The 27399-nt window shown below is 40.9% G+C and overlaps 1 protein-coding gene and 1 pseudogene across 1 annotated transcript in view; both read left to right on the forward strand.

Moving 5' to 3' along the window:
• LOC126253284 (nuclear hormone receptor FTZ-F1) overlaps nucleotides 1–27399 on the forward strand; it is a 1090123-nt gene that overhangs the window by 377175 nt on the left and 685549 nt on the right. The gene's annotated exons all lie outside the window — the stretch shown is intronic.
• Nucleotides 11946–12063, forward strand: LOC126212417 (5S ribosomal RNA; annotated as a pseudogene).

The following is a 27399-nucleotide window of genomic DNA, read 5'->3' on the forward strand; positions in this document are numbered from 1 at the left end:
TCACAAATTTAGGGCGGTAGGAGAATGCAATTTAATTGCAGTAAGCACCTGAAAATTCTATTAACGTCCTTTTATTCATAAAGAAGCCCATGAAATGGCTATCAAATCCGTATTTAATAAGGCAAATGCGCTATCAGCCAGAATTTCTGAAAGTCCGACTTAATTTTCCGATCTAACAGTCACTGACCCACCACTATTAGCGAGTTTAACTTTCGGTCGTTTCACTGGCCTTGTATGTCAGAAGTGATCGCCAAAGTATTCCATCAAGAACACGGAATATGCCACGCGGAATTGTCTCTACGACGAAAAGATCACACGCTTATAAAACTTCAACTAACTTATTCAGAAACATCAAACTTTCCTCAAAATATTCGTAACTTAAGCCACCGTAGTCACGACACTTTTTAAACGCAATGAACTCACTACGTCTTCATTTTGCATATTATTTTCGTGGAGACATCTAACATGGTGTTACTCGGAAGTAGGTTAGCTAGCGACTCTCTCGATGCTCCTCTTCTCTCTGCATATCTATCTGGTCGCAGGAACCGCTTAATTCTGATTGGCTAGTGATCTGAACGACCAATCAGAATGATCCTTCCAGATCATTCTCGCGGCAGAACTTGCCTTAGCCAACCACTAATCAGATAGTCATCTTACGTCATTACAATTTCAATTTCTAATATATTGATTAATAAAATAGAAAGAAATGCAAAATATTCTTTAAATTACTATAGACACTTTTTCCGCTTCAGACTTTTATTCTGGCTGCTTTCTTACTTAAGCAAGCACACATCGACGTACGTCATCAGTGTCGTGGTTGCAACACAATTTTCCCACAGTCCAATGTTATAAGGTTGACATAAAATGACATTAAGTTTTAACGTATGTCCCGCGCACACACACACACACACACACACACACTCACTCACTCACTCACTCACTCACTCATTCATTCATTCCAACGTATTCAAAATTATAATTCTGAGTGATTTTTATATCACATAATGTAAAGTAATTAAAGTTTTGAAAAGAAAATTCCAATTAAGTGATTTTATATACTGTGAGTTTTTTTATGACTTCATATGATAGTAAAAGACATTTGGTTATTGTTCCTAACTGAATTTTAAAACATGAGTGTCGGCTTTAGGATATTTAAATAATTTTGTCAATCTCTGTAACTATAATAGATAAAAATCTGAAATTTTGATAGGATCTCTTCCTTTATAACAAAAGATTGCGTACCAAGATTGAACAAAATCGGATGATAATTACTATTATTTATTTAGATTCGTAGGGGGTATGAAATTGGGTACCGACTGAATGTTACTTGAGACTGTTCACACGGCCGGTAGCGTCAGCTGCGCCGTGAGTCAGAGCGAAGAAGAAACTTAGCCATCTTGAAGCCACCTTGCTATAAGGCTGCGTGCCTTACTGCAACGAATGTTATCTCGTAACAACTAGCTACGTTACAAGGTCAAAAGTTGGAGGCAGATGGATCTCACCAACTCCAGTAGAGCTAGGGATTAAAACAGTGCGCTGCTGAATTAAAGCTACTAGGACATCACACTTCATCACCTTAAACAGCAGATGGAACAGATGTTGACGACTGGAAATTGTACGATAATCGAAGCTTTCCGTATTTGTTTGTGTAGTTAGCTTAGAAAACAAATGCTTAATAGTGACAATAATGATATCCTGATTTAATAATAATGCCAGATGACGTGTCTGAAGCCATTGGTGGTGCGAAGAAAGGAGAGTCACCAGGGGATGATCTTGTTTCAGTAAAATTGATTGCAGTATCAGATATAATACAAAAGGCAATCTTCCCCAAAACTGGACCGATTCATAACAGTGGAGGACGACAGAACATAAAAATCTGTAAATATTTTTGCCACCTCTCCATAATATACGAAATATTCAGTAAAATCGTTCCCAACAGAACAGAAGGAAAATTGTATTTTTACCAAGCAAAGGAAAAGCTACGCTTAGAAGTAGCTAGAGTACATTCAACCATTTACAATTCGTGAACTAAATTAAAGTGTACAATGGATTATTGAGGTGGAATTACCACTTTATCTGGGACTCCCAGAGTTTGAGAAAGGATTTGAATCAGTTTCAAAAACATTCGTTCTAAGAACCGCTGAAAAATAGGGCAGTGTTTGTTAGTATAATGTTGGCGATATGCGTCAGTGCTACAGCTTCCAATAGGCGTAATCCTGATTATGGAACATTTAGAATTGGACAAGAGCCAGTCAGTGGAGATTCCATGATACCAAAATTTTGCTCAGCAGTCCCAGAAGATGGTCTACCAATAACTGTTCATTACGTCCCCAATTATAAATTACAAGTTAAAGCAGTAACGTGAAATCCGCATACCTCTTCCAAGGCTCTTCATTATTGTGCATTGGAAGATGATGCTCACTTATCACCAGGTGAAATGAAACATTCATTTTGTAATGGATCTGGAAAACGTCGCTTTTCTCTCGACGATGGGAGAAAACGAATAATCTCTTCTGGTATAAAAGTAAACTATTATCATCATTCACGATTCGTGTCTTTAAATAGTGTCATGGAGATATAATAATAGATACTTAGTTACTTTACTCAATCGCGTTACAGCTGTTAAAATAACATTTTCGTCGTGTTGCTTCAATAAGTAGTTTGTGCCTCAACTACTGAGTGGAGACAAATTCTTTCTGTGGACGTTGAAGCAGTGTAACACGATAAATCATCGTTACTTGTAACTCAGAATGACCACCAAGTTGAGCTGTGGGTAACTACTACCTTGAGATTCTAAAACTTGAATGATGTCAAATTAGTTTAGCGGCAGCTGGATATTTATTTCAGTATCTGTCAACCTGCCATTAGATAGCATAATAATATTTGTGACAAGCGTCTCGCATCGACACGAATTTGTTTCGTAAGAAGTAAGAGTATTAGGTATTTCTTTTAAGTGTGTGAATTCCATACACTGTTCCAATTTTGTTCTGTTGTTGACATGTTTGTTTCATACTTGAAGTAAATTCTGTTGTTGATCGACATTATTAGAATTATCTGACTTGTAAACGTAGTGACAGAATTTCTTTCCTCCATTTATGGATTTTTGCTTCGGCAAGGAAAAACCACTTTTTCTATACATTCCTTCAGCAACAACACGTATGTTGCTGCTTCTTTTTGCCACTATCTTCATTTCTCGCAAATTCTCACAGAACTGAGATACAGATCTATTTTTTAAAGTGTGTTCATGGAAATTTGTGTGCTATTTGTCTCACTAAGTACATAACTTTCATTTCAGGTACGTGCGGCAAGACGTCTTTCCATCATTCTTGGAACGTGAGTAAAAAATAATCTGAGGTCTGTTTCAGTGTAGTTCAGTAGGTAAATAAATTTGTTACTCCTTGAAGTCCACGTGCTTCATGTACATTTTAATCATTGCAAAAGAGTCAGACACATTAATAGTGAGATAAATAGCGGTTATCTCGGTTCCTGCTTGACAGATCAGTTACTATAACAAAACAGTGTGTATTAATTGAAAATTAAAAATTCGATAGTCTATTATAAGTTCCCCGGCAGGAAAACAAGAATCTCATACAGAGAAGTAACGACATGCCGCCATTGAGATCCCACTCCAGACGTATTATCGAGCACTAGCTCGGCTCTACTCGGGGTCATGACAGCCTTCTGCAAGTCTCTTATGTTTTTCTTTGGTGTAGAAGGAAGTAGTGTTATCATCTTAAAGTTTGTCAGCGTAGTGAGTGGGATAGAAAACTTGCAGGGTGGATGTATGTCAGGTGTTGGACATGTGTGTCCTGCATTAGAGTATTCAGAGCATTGCACTCCGTATTGCTAATATTTTGGTAACCACCTTTCTTTACCATTATAGCATGTTTAAGTGCAGAACTGTGCTGCCTTAGGAGTGCATGTGTTTATGTTCTGTAATCATTTTGCTCTTGCCAATACCTTCTTGGTACTGACCCCAGACTTAAGAACAATACTTTTGCATTAATAGCACAGTTAAGTTTTGTAAAATGCATCAAACTCCATCCATCTGAAGGTCCATCATGCATAAACCACATGTTTCTTCTTAACTATCTCTTATATCACCACAACACTCTCAATCTGCTATACACCAATAAGGGGTGCGCACATCCTTGACATGTGTACGTCTGTAGAGATCTTGTGCACTTGGATGGGTGCTGTGAGTTAAGATTGGTGCGGAACAATCTTTGATGAACAATAATTATGAACTCGGCTCACTCTGTCCCTTCACGAGATGTGGCATGTAGCAGGTATAGTACCCTCCTAATTCTGGTCAGCTGCATAGTAAATCAGTGACAGTGTTGTAGGGAGGGTCGGTCAAAGACAATGTGAGGAGATCTTTGGAACTCCAAATTTATCCTGAGACTGTAGAATTCTCTGTGATTCCCATCCATATAGAGAAAGATGTGCAATCATAATGATAAATTACACACTATGATCGAAGTGCTAGAAATATGTAAGTAACCTAACTGCATCAGTGTAGGATGCTGTCTGGTATATTTTGGTGTACATTTTGGAGTATTAACCATGAATGGACGTACTGCACAGTCATCTATCTACTTTCGTACAAAATAGTGGAGGGGAGGTTTAGCGATGATGCAGAAATTGGGAGGCATGCTGCTGTGTCATTGGTTGGCAGTGAAATTATGGAAAAACTGGTAAAATTGCTAAAATTGATCACAGCACTCGACCGTGTCCTTTCCATCCCATCCATCAACTGGTATGATGCTGATTACCACGTAACGATTGAGTGACACCACATGTTTGAGATCAAGGGAGTCTTGGTGGGAGCAACATCTTCCAGGGATGGCGAGCACTGAAACAGTGATCGTGTTTATGGCTGAAGTATAAGGGATCAGTGCTCTTGGCCTCCTCGAGATGGAACACCTAGATATCTTGTACCCATCACAATGAAAGATGAGATTAAATGTAGAGGTAATCACCGTCTGGCAGCTGTTTGAAAATGCTCCACAATGCTGCAAATTTTTTCAGTTTCCATACATTGCGATTTCTTCCACATTTTTGCCAATAAGAGATGCCGCCTCTGTCTTGTATTTAAAGCATCCTGTATATTGTGGGAACAGCATAGTTTACACCATGTGATGTCCAGCTTTCTGTGAGAGCCAATCGATCAAAACATGTTAATGTTAGTGTAGCACCTAACACAGACCTCGAAGTCGTGGTGAAAAAAAAGTGTGGTGGTGTACAAAGCTGTAGTCATTTGTTGCCTGGATGTGTTACAGCAGAAAAAAAACAATGTATCAAACTGCCTATGAAAGAACAACACAGGGACCCTCTCTTGCGATTGATAGTCTGTGGGATATGATCCTCCTACAGTGCAGGGCACTAAACTTTACAGAGGTCTGTGCACGCTAATACGATCACTGGCCCCCTGCTCCAGTGGACGTGTACCTGTATTTTTATTGGGATTGTCACATATGACTGATGTCAACATACAGACGGTATTTGTTTTCGATATAACAGGAGAGAAGGGTGTGGTAATATCTCATCGAGTTCTCTATCAGATGATGTTAGAGGAGTTTTATAGTTTGTAGCTTTTCTCTGTTGGATGGTACAAAATAATGAGGATAGAGAAAGTGTTTGGGTGACAGATATGAATGCACCCTGAGGGATGCAGATCTCCTTTGGACTGCAGTACCTGTATCTAGTTTGGAAACGCATCGTAGTGCAGTAGCAAAATCTTCATCGTCCATCCAGTTCCAATGTGACGTGGAGTGGCTCTGAGCACTATGGGACTGAACATCTATGGTCATCAGTCCCCTAGAACTTAGAACTAGTTAAATCTAACTAACCTAAGGACAGCACACAACACCCAGTCATCACGAGGCAGAGAAAATCCCTGACCCCGCCGGGAATCGAACCCGGGAACCCGGGCGTGGGAAGCGAGAACGCTACCATACGACCACGAGCTGCGGACCGTGACGTGGAGTGTTCCTGGTTTTCCCAGTAAGAAACACCACTGTAATTGCCTGTACTGTCTTTTTGCTACATCTTGTTGCAGGAGAAAGCTTCATTTGACACTCGCCTTACAAATTGTACATGGTTGGCAGAGCTATGACAACATGTTCTCATTTCCAGTGGGTGGTCAAAACACAGTTCTGTCGCATTAACTCAGCTCACCCTGTTTCTCCATGGGGTGCAGACTGTCTTAGTTACAGCGTGCTCCCACTTCTGCTCGGTTACGACTGAAATTGGACTGATCACATGGTCAAAGCTGCAGGGAGGGTGGGACAAAGATTAAGGCACAGTTACAAGATACAGAGGGGCTGTCTAAAAAGACAGTGGAGTTTTGCTGTATGGAGTCCTTAGCAGATATGTTCGAAAAAATGACTCGTTTCGAGATGTGAGAGTGCCACAGGTATGATTCACCAGTGACTGTAATCATTAAAATACATCTCCAAATGATGAAACGCAAGCATGTGGTTGAATGGGAAGACTTGATTCCAAATTGCAGATAGCATTTCTACCAGGAAGCGTTACACTATAGATCTGAAAAGCTAGTGTATTGATGATAGGGTTTTGTACATTTCATATGACTTCAGTCTAGTTTTGTATTTTTTAAGTGATTCCTCACATTGCACACCATCTACTGTATGTGATCATTCTCAATCAACAATCATCATCCCTCACATATAATCCTGTGGATATATCACAGAACCTCTGGTACACTGTCTACATGGTATTGAGATAGAATGTGCTACAAATATTATTTATTAGCATTGACTAATGGCGGCAAGATGGAGTTGCAAATATCGGCTTTATGCCATGTTCCTCTGCTGAATCACTTTCTAAATTCGGTGGTAAGGATGATTTTATTACGAGCTTATTCCACTGGCGACATGCACCTATACTTTTCGTCTGTTGAAACACACCCTGCGAACACCGTCTATATTCAGTGTAGCAGTATTTGTTTGGAAGACCATTTCATTTGGAAGCAATACCATACGTTGATTTATAAATAAAGTCTAGTTTTTAACATGGATATGTTAGCAATACTTGTATGTGCCTATAAAATCAAGGCCGGTTTTTATGCAGGGTGACAGTAACATGGTCGTTGCGATATCGTCACTTACAAGACGATTACGTCTCTCTTCCTAAGACACACTGGTACCACTCACAAGAAAAACAAATGAGCCATGTCCATCCATCGCGGATTTTCGCTCAGTGTTGTTTGGTGCCACCAGCATTCTTTTATTGGTGAAGTATTGTACATACGAGGGTTGGAACTTTAATAGTGGCAACTATTTATTTACAGCTCATACAAAATAGATATGTGTCTCAAAGTTTTACCGACCTTCAAAGTAGTTACCAGCATCGTGTATAACCCGTTGCCAGCGATGTGGAAGCCGTAGGATACTCTTAGCAGTGCCAGTTGTGTTGGCTGTTCGAGCGGTGCTGTCTATTGCCTGATGAATTTATAGCAGTTCTGAAGCGAATGTCGTGAAGTGTTTCCTTCAGTTTAGAAATCGAGTTGAACTCACGAGGGCTTAAGTCAGAGGAGTGCAGTAGGTGGTATAGCACTTAGCAGCCCCATCAGTCAAACAAATCAGTCACAGCTTGCACTGTACATGCTTGAGCATTGTCCGGCAAAATGATGGCCAGGTCCAGCAGAAAGTGTCATCACTTCTGTTTCTATGCTGTTCAGTTTTGGAACACAACCTACGACCAGCTTAGAGACAACAGTGATGGCACTTTATGCAAGACCTGACCATCATTTTGCAGGACAATGCTGAAGCATGTACAGTGCAAGCTGTTACTGATTTGTTTGAGTGATGGGGCTGCTGGGGCTGCTAAGTGCTATACTCCCCTGATTTTAGCCCTCGTAAATTCAGCTCGATTTCTAAACTGAAGGAAACACTTCACGGCATTCGCTTCAGAACTGCTACAAATTCATCAGGCAATAGACCGCGCCGCTCGAACTGTCAACACAACTGGCACTGCTAAGAGTATCCTACGACTTCCACATCGCTGGCAACGGGTTATACACAATGCTGGTGACTACTTTGAAGCTAAGTAAAACTTTGAAGCACGTATCTATTTTGTACAAGCTGTAAATAAATCGTTGCCACTATTAAAGTTCCAACCCTCGTAATAGGGGATGTGCGATAGATTCCCTGTGATCGGCAGGCTCATAAAGTTGTGTTTGGGTGTAAACTTACTGCAGTCATTGTTCCAGCATGTGCAAAGAAAATGATTATCTCTGGTCATAAGGCGAGTATGGATTTGACTTGGAAAACTGCAATTTTAACACTTCAATAGCTATAAGGGGGATGAAAGATTTTACAGGGAAAATTATATCCACTCCCAGGAAGGATATAGATGCTGATATTTCCAGAGCCACAGTCTTCAGTAAGTGGTATTTCTGATCCTTGGTCATCGTCGAATCCGACCAGATTGGCGCTACAGTTATAATATTTAATTATAATTACAGTGATAAATATCTGATTATGCATGGCAAGCGGGTGGGTGATGATGATATCCAGTGCTCGGAACAAATGTACATTTCCGGCTTAAAGCACGAGCCGTTGCTGAGTCTCCTGAACCAGTAAGGTGGGGTATAACTTTGTCGCCCTCTGGTTGGGTGAATAGCGAACTAATACTCAGCATGTGTTTTGTTGAGCAACTGTCGTGATCACGTGTGTTGCGACTCTTCTCCGATTTTTATGTGGAAATTTCAGAAGATTCAGTCTCTATCACTGGTAAGTGCTGGCACTGGACATATTGACAATGCCTGAATTCCTGCCACTCCAGTCATCCCCAGACGCCCTCCACGCACAGGTGGTCCTCTCTGGTGGGACGAGACCGAGGTTTGTGTGCACTACGGCAACTAGCACTGTGTGACTCTCTGGCCTGGGGCACTGCACGCGGACATCAAGACATGAGCATGCGAGATGTGCGACCTCCAACATCTAACCACCACAACTACTACTATGGATTGGATCCAGGTTTAAGTGTGTGCTGTTTACTCCTTTTCAGTACATCACAGTGGATTCTGTCTTGCAGTGATGCTTGTTGTTACTTTCCCATCACGTGGTAGACCTTCCTCTTCCTCCTCCTCCTCCTCCTCCTCATCCTCATCATCATCATCACCACCACCACCACCATCATTCTTCATCCTGGTGTAGATGAGATAACCAGCTTATAGTGCTTTAAAAACCCAATCACAACATCAAATTCCCAATTGATCAACTTATTGTTTCAAATAATGGTATTGTCAGCATACACACCAGTCCAGCCCTCCTGCAGAATGTTTTAGGATATAGCATGCAACTGAGCTGAAATTTGAAATTTTCAGTTACCTCAACGTAACTGACTCCCTACCAAATGACCTAACTGTATCAGTATCCACTGATAAGAGGCAAGAGAAAGAAGAGAGTCCAGTAGGGTTTTTAAACTGAGTAGTTGCAGGATCGGATCCTGCCAATATTTCAGTCCTAGTGTCCACCAACAGGAAGCAAGGAAAAACTGTTACACACAAAGGGTGTCGATTTAATTAGTCAATCAGTCTGATAGAGAGAAGGAATATTTCCAAGACATCCACAGCTGGCAGTTTACCAGGAAAGCACTGCTTTGTTTGCGGTTTTATCTGACCGCAACTTATGGTGCAAGCAGATCCGGCAGTGGCATGCGACATGATGTGGCCACTTGAGAGAGAGAGAGAGATTGACGGGAACTTGTCAGGTATCAAATATCAAAGGGTTCCCGCCACCTGACTCTTTGTTCAGTGATTAGCGTGACTTCCAGCATGCGTGTTGTACAAGGTGTTTGGCATTGCAGCAGCCAACATGACAGCAGTCATGGGGTCCGAGCAGGCATAGTGCAGCCTGCAAGTGTGGGAATATGCAAAGTGGTGGATCGGCAGAGTAGTCGGGGTGTGGGAGCCCAGTTACCTGCAGTCGGTGTGAATGATTTTTAACAGTGTAATTGTATGCAGTCAGTTATGTCGATAAATCTCTTGCACATTCGGAATAAAAAAGCGCTGCAACTGTTTAAATATTCCATGCTGCCTTGTCATTCCCAAAATGTTTAAATTAACAGTATTCCATACACTGCAACCAAAATCCTGACAAATTCTTTAAAAAAACAAATAAACTATATTCCAAACACTGCCTTGTATCCCATAAACTGTTTAACAAACAATATTCCACACATTGCCTTGTCTACTAGAAATTATTTACAAATATTCCACACACTTCAATCGACTCCCCCACCAAACAGCCATTCAGTTGAGTCTTTTCCCGCCAATTTCCAGGTTGGTGAGGGTAGGGTATCAGCTGGGGGCTTCCGAGATAGGGAGGGGTTAATTAACTTTTCGATTCAATTAATTAATCGATCAGATTGATAGAGTGGAATGGGGCCATTCGAGTCACTGAGGCCTGAAAGTGTACTTGTATTGGCGGGGGAGCAGGAGGGGAGGGTTCCTTGGAAGGATGGATTATCACCAGAGGGTCACAAACCGCTTAGCAGAAGAATAAGTGAAAGGGAGTGGGTCATAAATCAATCAGCTGTCACAATTTAATTAATTTGAAATCATAAGTGGGGTAGAACAATAGGACCAGTCAGTCAAAAGAGAAAAATAGGTTAAGGGTGACATGGAGCAGAAAAATAGGTTTGCGCCAGAATGTATGCTTGCCCCTGGTGTAGACAACGTGCACTAATAAAATAGCCCCGCACACCCATTGCCCTACTACTTATGTCTTGTATTTGATTCTGAAATAAATTCTTCTGTAGTGTGTGCCGTTCTTCAGATGCCGTTAGTATTTTTTTTATAAGAAACTGTAATTCGGCTTAGACTTACAGCACCATTTCGGTCAGTTGTTTCAGAATTTGTTCATTTACCTGAAAACGCCTACTTAAACTACAATACTCCTAAGGACACTTCCCATCGGGGAGATAATTTTTATTTCATGAAAGCACTTAGAGTCTTTGAGAGGATTCGCAGTAGTCTGAAAGAGCGTCTGTGTTGCTTTCCGGAAAAAGACTTTATCTATGATCTGGAGTCTGGCTGACCCCTGTGTATTGTAAGGCGCCCACCTTTTACGACAGCCAGGTCAAGCGGTTCCTGCTACCATTGTCATGGGGGGAAATGGTGCATCCTCTATGGAACGCTACGTCTAAGCAGAATGTTCTGTTTGAGATTCTTTTTGTGTTATACATAAGTGCCCTTGTGAAAAAGACGACTTATTCTTGAACAGGAAGAGAATTCTGAATGTTGGAAGGAGGAGTGACAATGAAAGTTTGAATCATGACTGGAAGCCTGTTCAGATAACCTAATGGTTAAGGCGATAGGTCTAAAAAAACAAAGAATTGTGGGATGGAGTCCTGGGCTGATAAAAATTTTCACTAGGCACAACATATTAACAATGCATATTTTGCTATGGGTGTAATCAGTAGGCATGTGTAAACCATAATGATATCCCTTTATTTTTTAGGAAAATACGGTGTCAATACACGTTTATTTTGTTTCCATATAATGGAAGGCAGTGTTGTAAAGAAAATAACAGGGTCAGGTAACTGTAATTTTTGTTCTTTCTTTTGTCTGTGCGTTATTCTTATGCACCGAATTTCATATTAACATGAAGAAAAATTGGAATTCAGACAGCACCAGCAGTTGACCACACCTGGTCAAGTTCGCGTTCCTCGTACTCTATACGATTTTTTTATTCATATGTATGTTTTTATTTTCCGCGATCGTCGTGTTCCAGTGTCTTACCAGAATTCCTCTGTTTGTGTACCTTGTTTACAGAAAGCGGTGTCACCATTTTCGGCAGCGGAATATGTAACATCTGATTGAAGTAAGGGTTACACTGACGGAAGCAGCCTTACACAGACATGAGGTCGTCAGGATTTGGTACTTATTTAGTACTTAGTATTTGTGCTGCTTTGCCAACGGCCTCGCCGCAGTGGTAACACCGGTTCCCGTCAGATCACCGAAGTTAAGCTCTGTCGGGCTGGGCTAGCACTTGGATGGGTGACCATCCGGTCTGCCGAGCGCAGTTGGCAAGCGGGGTGCACTCAGCCTTTGTGAGGAAAACTGAGGAGCTATTTGATTGAGAAGGTCTGAGGATGACACAGCGGCCGGTCGGTACCTTTGGGCCTTCATGGCCTGTTCGGGAGGAGTTTAGTTTTTTATTTGTGCTGCTTTGCTGAACTGTTTCAGACTAAATTTAACCATTTTGTGGACCGTATCGGGACCATTATTCAGTCGCTCGATGATATCCTCCGAGTTGCTCACATGTTGATTACTTTGTCAGTATATGGACTGGCGGTAGTGCATACAGTGTTAATTTTTGTGTCGTTATTCAATTTCCGAAACATCGCTTTCTGTCATAGTACAGGTGTAATTTCAGTAGCTGATTTAAATTTGCTAATTTTGTTTCGCACTTTCCGAATCAAAGTAGTGTTTTTACCCATATCGTTATCGATGCCATTTTCCATTCTAGCAGGCAGTTTTATGCACAATAACCGATCGAACGTTAAGGGTTTCTTAGGTTACACTTGAGATTACAACTGCTGTTATTTGTGAAAGAAATCAGTGCTGCGTCAGCACCGGCAGGGTTAGCGATGCGAGGTGAAACTGAACGCTGGCGCTACAGCCGAGGTGAGACGCAAGATTTGGGAGGAGTCAAGAGTTCGGCGCTGGTAGGCGTGTAGGCTGGGGCAGGTCGGCCGGCACAGCCCGGACCGATCGATGGGAGCGACGCGGTGTGGCGTGGCGTGGCATCGCGTGCCGCGGTCCGCCAGCCCGCAGCCTGCAGGGTCACGCTGCTTCAACACCGCACCGGCCTCAGCTTAAGGGGGAGGGGCTGACAGGAGACACCACGCTAATTCCGTGTAGCACCGACTCCGACCTTGATAATGGACTTAACTAGTTTGCGCGGACGTTGTTTGCCCAGTTTCATCCGCTATTCCATAAGTTCCAGACATTTAGCGTGGGATTAAGATCTGGTGATTTGAGGGGCTTGTCGAGATGATACAGGGTGCTAGAGTGGGTTTCGAATCAGAAAAAAAGGCGAATAGCTCTGTGAATATGCCTGTTGTTTTAGAAGACATGTTGATACTCATTATAAGGCAACGCTTGGTCACCGAGAATGGTGAAATGAGCACCCTGGTTGATGTTCACGGTAACCAGAATGAATTGGGCCAAGTCATGATACGGAAAATACTTCTAGAACATCTCAGTATCATCTCTGACCTGAACTACACTGTACAAACATATACATACATTAATACTTGTTTCATAGATCATGAATACGACATTTAGTAAAGATGTGGAACGTAGCACTACAACATAAGTTTTCTTTACCCAAAAAAATATTTCTTTAAACTGATACTACTTCATATCTAAAAATTCGTCTATTGTGTAGAAGTAGTTATCTTTCAGAAATTCTTTTAATTTGTTTTTAAATGTTGGTTGGCTACCTGTCAGACTTTTAAAGTTATTTGGCAAAAGACCAATGATTTTTGTGACATCGTAATTCATCCCTTTCTGCGTCAAAGAATAGTGAAGCATCCTTCCTTCTAGTGTTGTAGCTAAGCACTACGATGTTATTTTTGAATTGGGATGGGGTATTAATTACAAATTTCATAAGTGAATTTATGTATTGTGAAGGTAATGTGAATACCCAGAATTCCTTAAATAAATGTCTGCAAGGTGATCTTGGGTGGGCTCCAGCCGTTATTCTGATTACACGCCTTTGTGCAATGAATACTTTTTCTTTTAATGACGAATTACCCCAAAATATGATGCCATATGAAAGCAGTGAATGAAAATAGCCATTGTAGGCTAATTTACTGATATGTTTATCACCAAAATTTGTAATAACCTTAATAGATTAAGTAGCTGAACGTAGCAGTTTCAGCAGATCATCAATGTGTTTCTTCCAATTCGTCATCAGTGCACACACCCAGAAATTTTGAATATTCTGTCTTAGCAACAGACTTCTGTTCATAGTCTATATTGACCAATGGTGTTATCCCATTTGGTTCAAATGGCTCTGAGCACTATGGGACTTAACTTCTGAGGTCATCAGTCCCCTAGAACTTAGAACTACGTAAACCTAACTAACCTAATGACATCACACACATCCATGCCCGAGGCAGGATTCGAACCTGCGACCGTTGCGGTCGCGCGGTTCCAAACTGAAGCGCCTAGAACCGCTCGGTCACACCGGCCGGCTTATGCCATTTACTGTACAGAATTGTATATACTGTGTTTTTTCAAAATTTGCTGAGAGGCAATTTGCAGAAACCCACTTAATAATTTTGTGAAAGATATTATTTACAATTTCCTCTGGTGATTCTTGTTTTTGAGTGTAATTACCATACTTGCATCAGCATGAAAAAGAACTAGCTTTTCATCTCCATGAATATTATATGGCAAGTCATTTATATATATTAAGAACAGTAAGGGACCCAAGACTGAACCCTTTGGGACACCTTTCTTGATACCTACCCAGTTAGAGGACTGCTGATTTTTGCAGACCACCTGTACTGTTAATTTCAACCTTTCACATTTTTCCAGTTAAATATGACACTCATACCACAATACGTAACCTTACCTAGAAGAATTTCATGATTCACATAGTCAAAAGCCTTTAAGAGATCACAAAATATCTCAATGGGTGATGTTCGCTTATTAATGCATTTAATATTTGATCAGTGAAAGCATATACAGCATTTTCTGTTGAAAAGCCTTTTCGAAAACAAAATTGACATTTTTTTTTAGTACGTACTTCTTTTTTACAAATATATGATGCTATTCTTGAATACATTACTTTTTCAAGAATTGTGGATAAAGATGTCAGGAGTGAGATTGGGGTAGTTGTTAGCATTTTATGCAATGTTTTAACAGTAGCGTATTTCAGTCTATCTGGAAAAATGCCTTGTTTCAGTGAGCTACTATATATGTGGCTGAGAATCTACTTATCTGTTGGGAACAACCTTTTAGTACTCTGCTGGAAATACCATCAGTTCCATGTGAGCTTTTACTGTAGAGTGAATTTATTATTTTCCTAATTTCTGTAGGAGAGGTGGGTTGAATTTCAATTTTATCAAATTGTGTAGGTACTGCCTCTTCCATATACTGCCTTGCATTTTCTGATGAATAGCTGGAACCTATTTTCTCAACAACATTTAAAAAATTATTATTAAAAATGTTTTCTACTTCTGACTTCTTCTTAACACACTTTTTATTGTGTTTGATAGAAATACAGTGTTCCTGTGGTCTCGGTTGCCGTGTTTCCCTTTTCATAATGTTCCAAATTGTTTTAATTTTATTATCAGATGTGCTAATCTCAGACATAATGCACATGCTTCTGGACTTTTTAATAACTTTGCTTAATACAGTGCAGTAGTTTGTACAATGTTTCACTGTTCCTACTAGCTATAAGAAACATTTCCCCTTTCATATTTTTATCCCTTAGTAAGCCATGGCTTTTTCGATGGTTTCCTACAACTACATTTCACTGTTTTCGTAGGAAAACTGTTTCCAAATATACTCACAAAGGTATCATGAACTAGGTAAAATTTTAAATTAGCATCTGGTTCCCTGTGCAGTTCATCCCAGTCTAACTGTTGCAAGCTACCCCTAAAATTTGCAGTTGTTAAATCGTTACCTGAACGCAATATTTTTGAGGACTGTTTTGCGTTACTGTACGGAGCTATGTCATATACTGTAACTAGCTGTGCGTCATAATCAGATAGACCATTCCTAACAGGAGAAGATTTAATTTGATGAAATTTTTGGTCTATAAAAACCTTATCTATCAGTGTGCTGCTTTATTCTACCACCTGAGTAGGAAAATCAATAACTGACGTCAAATTGAAAGAATCAAGTAATACTTCAAGGTCAAGCTTTCTATCGGACTCTTGCAGAAAATCTGCATTCAAATCCCCACCAACAATAATTTGCTTTCCTCTGTCTGACAGGTAGCACAACAAGGAATCCAAGTTTTTCAAAAATAGCTGAAAATTTCCCAGTGGGGACCTGTACATGGCTACAATTATAAAAGTGCCATTATACACCACGGGTTATACGCCTTATTGGGTCACCTCTTGCCTCGGCGCTTTGCATTATTTGAAAAGAACTAAAATCGCGACTCATGCGATCACAGTGCACGTCTTCAGTAAGCAACATTCCAGTCTTTGTCTTTGTTTTACCCATTCAAGATGTGCAGCTTCATTTGCTGCTACGCAGCACCAGGCTCCAAAATGTCCACTGCACGCAGTTCCCTTCGCAATGTCTGGTCGGAAACTGGTTGAGATGGACCTACGTTCATTGACAGCAGCAATCCCTGTTCTGTTTGGAGCTAATACTCACTGACAAGGCGTGACACTAGTCTCCAATCTCTGTCGATTAATGTTTATTTGTTTACACGTATAGCTCCGTAGGACCAAATTGAAAATTGAGGAGCAAATCTCCAAGGTCATGGAACGTGTCAGTACATGAAATTACAATATAAAAGTAATAACAGATAAAATAAAATATTTATGAACTCAAGAAAAGTCAAGTTGTAAATTTAAGTAAACATAATCAACAATATAACGTCAGACTCAGCCTAATTTTTCAAGGAATTCCTCAATAGAAGGATTGACCTATCAGGAAACTCTTCAGTTTCGATTTGAAAGAGCGCGGATTACTGCTAAGATTTTTGAATTCTTGTGATAGCATATTGAAAATGGATGCAGTAGTATACTGGACACCTTTCCGCTCAAGAGTGAAGGAAGTGCGATCCAAATGCAGATTGGATTTCTGCCGGGTATTAACTGAGAGAAAGCTGCTAATTCGTGGGAATAAGCTGATATTGTTACCATGAAACGACAGTAGAGAATATATATATTGAGAGGCCAATGTCAAAGTACCCAGACTCGTGAGTAGGGGTCGACAAGAGGTTCGCGAATTTACATCACTTATTGCTTGAACTGCCTGTTTTTGAGCCAAAAATATCCTTTTAGAATGGGAAGAGTTACCTCAAAATATAATACCATACGACATAAGCGAATGAAAATCAGCAGAGTAGACTAATTTTCGTGTCGAACGATAACTTACTTCAGATGCCGTTCGAACAGTGAAAATTGCAGCATTAAGTCTTCGAACAAGATCCTGAACGTGGCCTTTCCACGACAGTTTACTACCTATCTGAACACCTAGAAAGTTGTACTGTTCAGTTTCACTAGTCATATGCCCATTCTGTGAAATTAAAATGTCGGGTTTTGTTGAATTGTGTTGTAGAAGCTGTAAAAACTGTGTCTTACTATGTTTAAGCGTTAGTTTGTTTTCTACAAGCCATGAAGTTATGTCATGAACTGCACTATTTGAAACAGAGCCAGTGTTGCACACAACATCCTTTACTACCAAGCAAGTGTCATCAGCAAACAGAAATATTTTAGAACTACACGTAATACTGGAGGGCATATCATTTGTATAAATAAGGAACAGGAGTGTCCCCAGCACTGACCCCTGGGACACCTCACATTTGACCGTACTCCACTCAGACCCCACATCACAGCCATTCTCAACACTGTGAATAATGACCTTTTGTGTGGCTGTTGTGAAAGTAAGAGGTGAACCGATTGTGAGCTACTCCCCGAATTCCGTCATGGTCCAACTTCTGGAGCAACATATTGCGATCAACACAATCAAACGCCTTAGTTAAATCAAAAAAATATGCCTAGCGTTCGAAACCTTTTGTTTAATCCATCCAGTACCTCTCAGGGAAAAAGAGAATATAGCCGAACTGTACATTTGACAGCAAATTATGTGATGTAAAATGATCAATTATCCTTACATACACAGCCTTTTCAATAACTTTAGCGACACTGATGGTATAGAAATAGGTCGAAAATTGTCTACATTATCCCTTTCTCCCTTTTTGTAAAGCGGCCAATGTTCTTACTCCATGTTACATTCTTGGGATTGGTGGACCACTCCTTATAGACACGTTAAACCATCCGAATTTATAAATGAACAAATCAGGAAATTTAATTTGTTGTGTAGTCATGGATACGTCTAAACACGATCACTCCTTTTTTCCGTTCTGTCACGCCTACACTTCGCTCAGTCTTACTGCGCTGATAGCAAAAGATCATTATTCAGTGTGTGATGTGGGGTCTGAGTGGAGTACGGTCAAATGTGAGGTGCCCCAGGGATCAGTGTTCCTTATTTATACAAATGATATGCCCTCCATTATTACGGGTAGTTCTAAAATATTTCGCTTTGCTGATGACACTTGCTTGATAGTAAAGGATGTTGTGTGCAACACTGGCTCTGTTTCAAATAGTGCAGTGTTTTTTTAAGATGGTTTAGATTCATGAACATGTTTCCATTCTCAGCGGTGGAGATCGCAGTTTAATTCAAAAGCAGGTAATGTGGTGATGACTAAATAAGCGCGAATGAAACATTTGGAAATGGCTAAGCGATATGTGGTCTAAAATAATTTGGTACTTACATATAGCTGATGTATCCATATCGTTTTCACATTATGTACATTTATCAATATTTTTTACAAAAGCATTCCGTTTTTTAGGGGATAACTGTATATTAGTCACGACGCTAATTATTATTGCTCCCATATTATTTCTTTGAAGAAGTAGTGGCACTTTACTTTGTTAGTAACTTCAGAAGCACATACACTCACAACACTCAACGTGTTTACATTCGAACACAGAAGCTATAGCCAAAGAGTTAAGATCAAAGAAGTGCAGAGATATTACGCATATAGATTACAGATATTACAAATTACGAAAATGGACGTCATAATTGTGGAACCACACTGTAATTTATAATATGTTGAATGGTTGCTGGTAAGTTATGTAAGTTTAAATAGACATGGCCTTTCTTTCCCAAAAAATTACTAGTTGTGAGGGGATCATGTGTTGCTGATTTTTAAAATATTTCATTAATATTTTTCCGGTGCACTGATATTAGTAGCTCCACAGTGAGTAAAAGCACTGAAATTGTGTACGTATGCATGGTTTTCGACACTGAGGCTATCCTAAATATGCTAGGAATTTTTCTTATGTAAATCGTTTTATTATTAGTTCCACTTCGAATCTCTGTTCTACTGTACAGTTCAGCTTTACGCTTCACCTGTGTACTAAAGCCGTGGAAACTGGCTTCCAAGGTCTCGGTGTAACGTTGTGACCATCGTTGGCAATAGGTTGTGGGTATGTTACGCGCCTCGAGTTTCGGTGTGAATTTTTCAGTATGCCATTATTGTATTTATCATGTGTATGCATAGAAACACAAGCCGACCGGAGTGGCCGTGCGGTTCTAGGCGCTACAGTCGTTCAACCGCGTGACCGCTACGGTCGCAGATTCGAATCCTGCCTCGGGCATGGATGTGTGTGATGTCCTTAGGTTAGTTAGGTTTAAGTAGTTCTAAGTTCTAGAGCACTGATGACCACAGCCGTTAAGTCCCATAGTTCTCAGAGCCATTTGATATATTTTTAATATAGAAACACAAGACAGAATTGCGGAGGCATGAAAGTACAATGTTTGGAAATTTAACACTGTAAATCCTCTGCAGCGAATAAATACTACCATGCAGAATTTGAGGTAAGTGCCGTGTTGTAGAGAGTGTGCTCCTGTGCCTATGACGAACGGAGTTGCTAAATTGTCACGTGACTGGAATGTCATCATACCTTGTAATGATCATTAATAGAGCGCAGGTTGCGCAAGGCGTGCGGCATCAGTGCATTTGGTAATGGCGGTATCTTGAATGCCCGACGCTTGGGACAGTGGGCTATCTATGTGTCTATGTGTATTATAGGAAAACTTCCAGTATCACAGTCAGCTTCCACCGGTAAGAACATATTGACGATAGAGATCACTTTATACTGTCGCGGGTTCTGACAGCTACTCTAGGAACTACAGTGCAGCAAATCAATCGCTAATACACCGCTGGACAATAACAACCGACGTGCAGCCCTACCATCCACAGCTGCCTCATCACTTGCGACACGCAAGCCAAGACCCCTCTCACTACACGCAACAGAGATATTCTTAAGCAAAGAAACTTCGTCATTGGCTGTTAGAAGCACAGAAACAAGTCGTCTGAATCGATGAGTGGCAATACACGTTAGTATTCGCCGACAGAGTACGTAGGTCACAAGAGCCAATGTGTCACGTTTACCAGCAGGGCATTGTTTACACAGGTCGTGGAGGTATTCACGTATGGCGGACGCTTACATAGCTTTGATAGATCTTTCCTCGTCTCTCACCAGCGAACATAAGAGGAACTTATTGTCCGATCATGTGCTTCCGCTTGTTCACCTATAGCGCGACACAGGCTGATGTACTATCAAAGAAGACTCTGCAGCCGTTTGTCACTTCCACACTGAGAAACACTCCAGACAAGCTGGTGCTTCTACTCCGCGCGGGTCACCTGACGATTTTGTGAGTAAGTCAGGGACGACTTTTAGTGAGATGTACGTGCCTTAGGCCCATTTCCATCCAGTTTCCAGTGAGTTATGGACGGCGATCGAGGGTTCATGGATCTATATTTTCGACTTCATGATGTGACGCCACTGTCATCAAGGTGAAATGGAGTGCTACACGCTACTAATTATGTGTATCTAATTTAGTAACCAATGAATGCGCAGCGTTTATGTGCGACGCGTACCTAGAAGAGGACTGAGACTCAAATCTGATAAGGTAGCGTATGGCCTATAAACATCCGACAATGCTTTTATTATTATTTTAATAAAACAATATCATCTATCAGTCGATCCTGTCGCACATAGTGAATATTGATTCTGTTAACTGTCACGTCTATTTAGTACTACTTGTTCTATACCTCGTGAAGAAGGAAGGAAGGATGGAAGGAACTGAAGGATTTGAAGTTCCATCGGAGATGCCGTTAGACGGCGGTGTCACCTTCATTGGAATCACGAGCCGCTCGTCTTACTCTATTGATTAAAACCTAAATCTGGATGATAGGCGCGGAACTGAGCACCGCTAATTCAGAATGAGCCTTGATCACTGCCCCATCTCGCTAATTCTTATCCCTCAAACCCATCACGTGGAGAAAACAACAACCGAACATGCCAACGAATATTTAGTTGGTATTTGATCTTCTGTTCATATAGCCAAGGCAAATGTTGAATTGGCGTGTAGATAAATAACGTGATAGTTTCCATGTAAATTAGATACACAGCCCTAGACTTCAAATATCTTAGTGTGCCTGTGGTGAGACAGTATTAAATGGACTACCGAACGAGTGTAATGGAAACACACACACACACACACACACACACACACACACACACACACAGAATACTCGTAAGGGGGCAAGATCTTCATAAATGACGAATGTTTAAGGAAGCTGGGCAAAAATGGTTCAAATGGCTCTGAACACTATGGGACTTAACTTCTGAGGTCATCAGCCCCCTAGAACGTAGAACTACTTAAACCTAACTATCCTAAGGACATCACACACATCCATGCCCGAGGCAGGATTCGAACCTACGACCGTAGCGGTCGAAGCTGAGCACTCAAAGCTCTTGGATCAGGTTCTAGGACAACATAAGACAGTTACTGCAGATGCTCCTTTATTAACGAGCCAGTATACAAGTAGAACGTGCAACGTGTTCTTTTCGTGGCCTGAAAGAACCGTGACGTAAATAAGGGTTCGGATCGATGGCCCTGATTCGGCCAGGTTGCGGGCGGCGCGAATGAGGTTTCCGCTGTTCTTCCAGTACTATTGTACTGCCGTTTGGTGATATGCGTATTCCGCATCAGTTAATCTGTTATCAGACGGAGTAATTTTCTTTTTAAGTTGGCGTAGGTGTTTCAATAATTATCGGAGGAGGATCGTGTTCCTTGTTTAGTCGAGGTCGAAACACCTGGTCCTAATGGTTATTGGAGACGAGAGCAAAAATAGGCGAAAATTTCGTTGCCATGTACTTTAAGTAGCCGTACGATTAGACAAATTTAAAGACGACTCAGTGTCTGGTTATAGCTACATATGAAACCTGCACACAACATTCTAGTTTTGGTTTCAACTGAACCAGAGCTCAATTTTAGTTGGCTCTCTATTGGGAGGAATTGTATTTCAAATTCATATGAAATAGCAAACAAAATAGCGTCGCGTGGCCTGCTCTGTATTTGTTTGAAATCAGTTCCTTTAATGAGCAATTATTGTTAAGTCCGTTCGTTTTGTTGTGGAAGTTACCCTAACATACACCAGTAACACTAGATATCTGATACGATGAACCGTTTTTTCCCGCTTCTTAAATGTACAGAATAGGAGCAAAGTGGATTTTGGAAGCTCCTGTTTTTTCATTTGCAATACATCTGTTTACCAATATACAAATTACACACAACACGTACTCTTCACTTTACTTCTACTACATTTTCCAGTATATTCGTTAACTTGCAAACAGAATACCCTTCACTTTGCTTCTACTACATTTTCCAGAATATTCGTTAACTTGCAAACAGAATACCTATTTGCAATTGCCAGCCGAGCTTTGTGGCCGAGCGGCTCTAGGCGCTTTAGTCCGGAACCGCGCTGCTGCTACGGTCGCAGGTTAGAATCCTGCCTCGGGAATGGACGTGAGTGCTGCCCTTAGATTAGTTAGGTTTAAGAAGTTCTAAGTCTAGGGGACTGATGACCTCAGATGTTAAGTCCCATAGTGCTCAGAGCCATTTGAACCATTTTGTGCGTCCTTCGTGATGTCTATGATGTGTGAACAGTAATTTCCGTATTTATACCTGTCGATTTTGAATGCTGGGAACGAATTCAGAGAGATGATCCGTGCAAAGATCAGGTATAAATGTCTAACAAACACATGTACGCAAAGGCAAAATTTTCAAGCAGGTAGAAATCATTTCATTCGTCCCATGGAGCATCCTGTATAATTCATACCATGGAGCATCCTGTATATTTCATTTCTGAAGACGAGACACTGCCATGGTGCTTAAACATGGTGTGCGAAGTGGTATCTACATCAACGCAACGAAATGGGCCGCAAAACTTTTTCATATGCAACAGCCCGCATCCGAAAGGCGCTCCAGGGAGCACGCTGTGTACGTTGTATGCGGATCCTATCCACGACATTTACAACCGTCTTCCCCACAGTAAACGTCCTTAGGGTCCGGGTCTGGCGATCAAGGGGTTATGCTACGAGAGCGCCTCGTCCGATCCATCGACCGGAGAAAGCGTTGTGCAGTTGCCTCCGCATCGTTACATGGAAATCCACTGGGATTCCATCATAATGCAACCACGTAAGAGTCTGCACTGCAGAAGCTTCTTCTCACAGCTAGGGAGACGATATACATGGTGTTAAAAAAAACGCATTCCCTTTTTTGAGAGGTGATAGTATGTAACTAATCAAATAAACATGGACTCTAAAATGTATCTTCTGCTGCAAGCTTCTTGCCACTACTAATGACCTACAGAACGCCGTAAACAAATGAGAACACATTCCTCTGCTATTGTCCATGGATACAACATGCAATAAACATGTGTTGTTACTGTAAGCCCTATTCTCCATTTTGAATAATGCAGCACATAAATTAGTTCTAATGGAACCAGTTTGTGATTTGATAAGTTTGCAAAATACTTTTACATTGTAGTTTTATCTTTGAGCCTACAAGTATAAAGGAAATCCATTATTCTACACGGGAAATAGTAGCCATGATTTTCAGTGACGTTTGGGCAAATGGAGGCAAACGTCGAGCCCCTGTCCTGTATGTTGTAAAATATCTGGAACGCTCAGTACCATCTACACAGATATTCAAACATGTTTTCAGTGCCTGTCGGACTCTGGCTCCCTAGCTCCAAGACAAACAGGTTCCATTAGGACTAGTGTACCTGCTGCACTTACCAGAACTGAGAATACGATTTACGGCAACAACACTACAGAATGTTCGCTACATGTTGTTTCCATGGTCAATAACAGAGAAATGTGTCCTAATTTGTTTACTGTAGGCCAGTGGTCGTCAAACTACATTCCGATCACCACTTGTGGCCCGAATCAAGCATTCGTGCGGCCAGCGGTTATCAGCCTATTTTATAACGATATGCATCTAGCGACTAAAAGTCAAATCCAGAGATATCAACTAACGTTAAGAGATTCTTAAGAGTGTAGATTTCCTCATCAGTAACAAACAAAAATAATTAAAGAGACAGTAATATTTTGAGATTTTAAATTGTAATCGACGTGTTTAATTTGGCTGCGCGCTAAGCGGTTGGCCGCTTACGTCAGAGACAAGGGGTCATCTTCAAATGCGGTTAACAGAATCTTCCGTCGGTTCTTGGTTGAACAACATTATAATAAATGAAAAGCACCAGTTTGCTTTTGTTCTAGAATATTACTTTTACTGTTAACCGGTTTTCGGCTTACAAGGCCATCTTCAGACTCAGTAAATGTCTGAAGATGGCCTTGTAAGCCGAAAACCGGTAACAATAAAAGTAATATTGTAGAACAAAAGCAAACTGGTGCTTTTCATTTATTATTGAAATGCGGTACTTAAATCTATCAAGGTACAATAATTATGTTGTAAAACCACGCAGGGAGTGGAGGAAAACTGGTATTTAAGTATTTGTGGAACTTTTGCTATGGTGTCTCATATTCAGTAGTGCATTTAAAATATAAATATTATTATTAATCAGAGTCATTCACGCTCCAAGTAAAACCAACAAAACTTTACCACGCTACTTAAGTGTCACAACTGTTAGATCGCTGGGGTTGACAGCACTCTGAAACGGAGCACAATCAACAATAAATGTTCCATATGGTGCTGACTTTTAACGATCAGTACTTGGGGTCCGACCACCACCAACCCTGCCCTTAGTATAGCTGGTTTATTGGGAGCTCATAACACACTCATTTATGTATGTTGCCAATTGATAATAAGAGCAGTACGTATGCGGTGCAAAGTACCGCCCCACAATGTCAGTACTGTCAGTCCATGTTTACTGGATATTTTTATTGTTTTGATTCGTACTACACCTGCCAACATACAGAATACCTTTTTCACGTCCCTGTACATCTCACAGAAAGTGAAATTAGAGATACCTGTGAGATGGAAAGACGATCGGACACACGAAGCCGTTGCGAATAATTCCATCCAATACAATGACGCTGGATAGGCACTGGTAGTTCGTTACCATTGCCCCGCAGGGATTTTTACACTGGTTAGCGAAAGTTATGAATACACGCAAATCGGACTTGCGTTCACCAGCGGAAAAATGCTCCTGTCGGTACACAAAAATGCCAATATGTTCGTATTTCAAAAGCTCGGACGGAAAGGATGGGGAGCAAGCTGCCCCAGTCCTCATTCCGAATTCTTCACCAAAAATTTTGGCATGCAATTATATGAGCTCTTTAAACACAGAACATCTGAAATCCTTTTACCGAGTTCCTCTTTGTAGTTAAGTCTTCACATTCCTCTCACTGCCACTGTCGAATGTATGCCCCTCTTCACTCTCTCCTTTTTCTCCCACTGATTTACAATATATCCCGCTACCATTATCTCCTCTCTCACTGACGCTGTCTCCTTTTGTCTACCTTTCCCACTGCCACCGTCTCCACGATACCTCGGCAGCTCAAAATTTCTGGGGGGGGGGGGGGGGTCCAACTTACGTTTTCTCCCGTACAAACTTGTTTAAAATTTCGGTCGAAAATGCGCCATTTGCTGCATCTACGAGTTAAAGTTTGCTGTTCTGGAAAGGTCCGGAAGCCTTAAGCCTGTGCATGGTCCCCACTCATCTATTTTTTCATTTCCACTGTCTCATTTTTTGGTCCCATTGTTTCTATTTCCACTCGTGTCTCTTTCTCTTTTACTGCCACTGTTTGTTACTGAGCATCAATGTCTTTGTCTCCTCTCTCTTTGGTTCGCACTGCTATTGTGTTCATGCATCTCTCTTTCCCTTTCACTGCCACTAAGCACTCTTACTGGCACTGTCTCCTCTGTATTCCACCGTCACTGTTTCTCTGCCACTGTCTTTGTGCACAAAAAGAGCGAATATGTTCCCATGCCAAAACTTTTGGAGAATGAGGTGGAATGTGGACTGAGGCAGCAGGTTCCCCAATTTTCCATCAGTCTTTTAAAGAGGAACGTAACGCCATTTTTTAAATTTATTTTTCTCCGACAGGTGCGTTTTTCGTGTGGTTCCCTTCTTTTCCCTGCTACAGCGGGTGTGCTGCTTATGTGAAACGAATACTGTAGGCCAGTAAAGTTTTTACAGTTTATTTATATACTTCGATAGATTTAAATACTTTGACACATATAATCAACAAAGAACTAGCCATAATATAAGGTTAACAGAAAATGGTTTGCTTTACATCTTTCTGGGAACTTTGCTCATCGATCGCAGTTTATCGAAAACTCACGGCTTATGATTTGTATCGTAAAAGAGTGAAAATGTTTTTTTTATAATAATTTTAAGTTCTTCTTAGGCACTTTTTAGTCTAATTTTGTCACTGCAGTACCACTTTGGGTTTATTAGTATAGACGTGAAATGCCCATTATGCAGCGAAAATGCGCCATAAAGTTTCGTTGGTGAAAAATTGCTGACGGAAAACATAGTATGGAACCCTCAGAACTCTTGCAATGACCCTAGAACTCTTGTCACATGTTCACTACGTCAGTTAAAACTACAGTTACGCCTCAGACCGAGTACTACGTTGGTATTTTACGTGCATCACTATGGTAACTTTGAACCGCTGGAACTTCGTTAAGGGATAAGATGTGGAATAAAGTTTCAAGTTCCCCCGAGAACTTCATCTTACGAACATATGGTAAAAATTTTGACAATCTACCATGAATAGAAATTATAGATGTGGCCATCCCGACAGTTGATATTTTTCGTACCCAAAAATTGTGGTTCTTCGGGGTTTCCCGAGGTGTATCCCAATTAACAAATGGTCCTTTTATAAGTCACCTATGGTACTCCCTAGACCACACGTAATGGAAATTCGCCTGAGCTGGAGAAAGTATGTAATGTTTCAGTTTTGACCCTGTGCTTTAGGATAGCTACAGTATGCCCATTCTTCCGACAGGTGTCGAAGTGGTCTTAGGCTAAGGGCTAACCAAATACTTGACCTCTTACATGTGTGATCAGTAGAATCCACGATAAGACCCCTTGAAAAATTACATCTTCAAATGGTTCAAATGGCTCTGAGCACTATGGGACTTAACATCTTAGGTCATCAGTCCCCTCGAACTTAGAACTACTTAAACCTAACTAACCTATGGACATCATACACATCCATGCCCGAGGCAGGATTCGAACCTGCAACCGTAGCAGTCCCACGGTTCCGGACATCGCATCTTCGCACACGACTTTTTGGCACTGCACGACGACCAATTTGACCTTGTTTCTTCCT

The sequence above is a fragment of the Schistocerca nitens genome, chromosome 1, assembly GCF_023898315.1.
Source record: "Schistocerca nitens isolate TAMUIC-IGC-003100 chromosome 1, iqSchNite1.1, whole genome shotgun sequence".
NCBI classification, from domain to species: Eukaryota; Metazoa; Arthropoda; class Insecta; order Orthoptera; family Acrididae; genus Schistocerca; species Schistocerca nitens.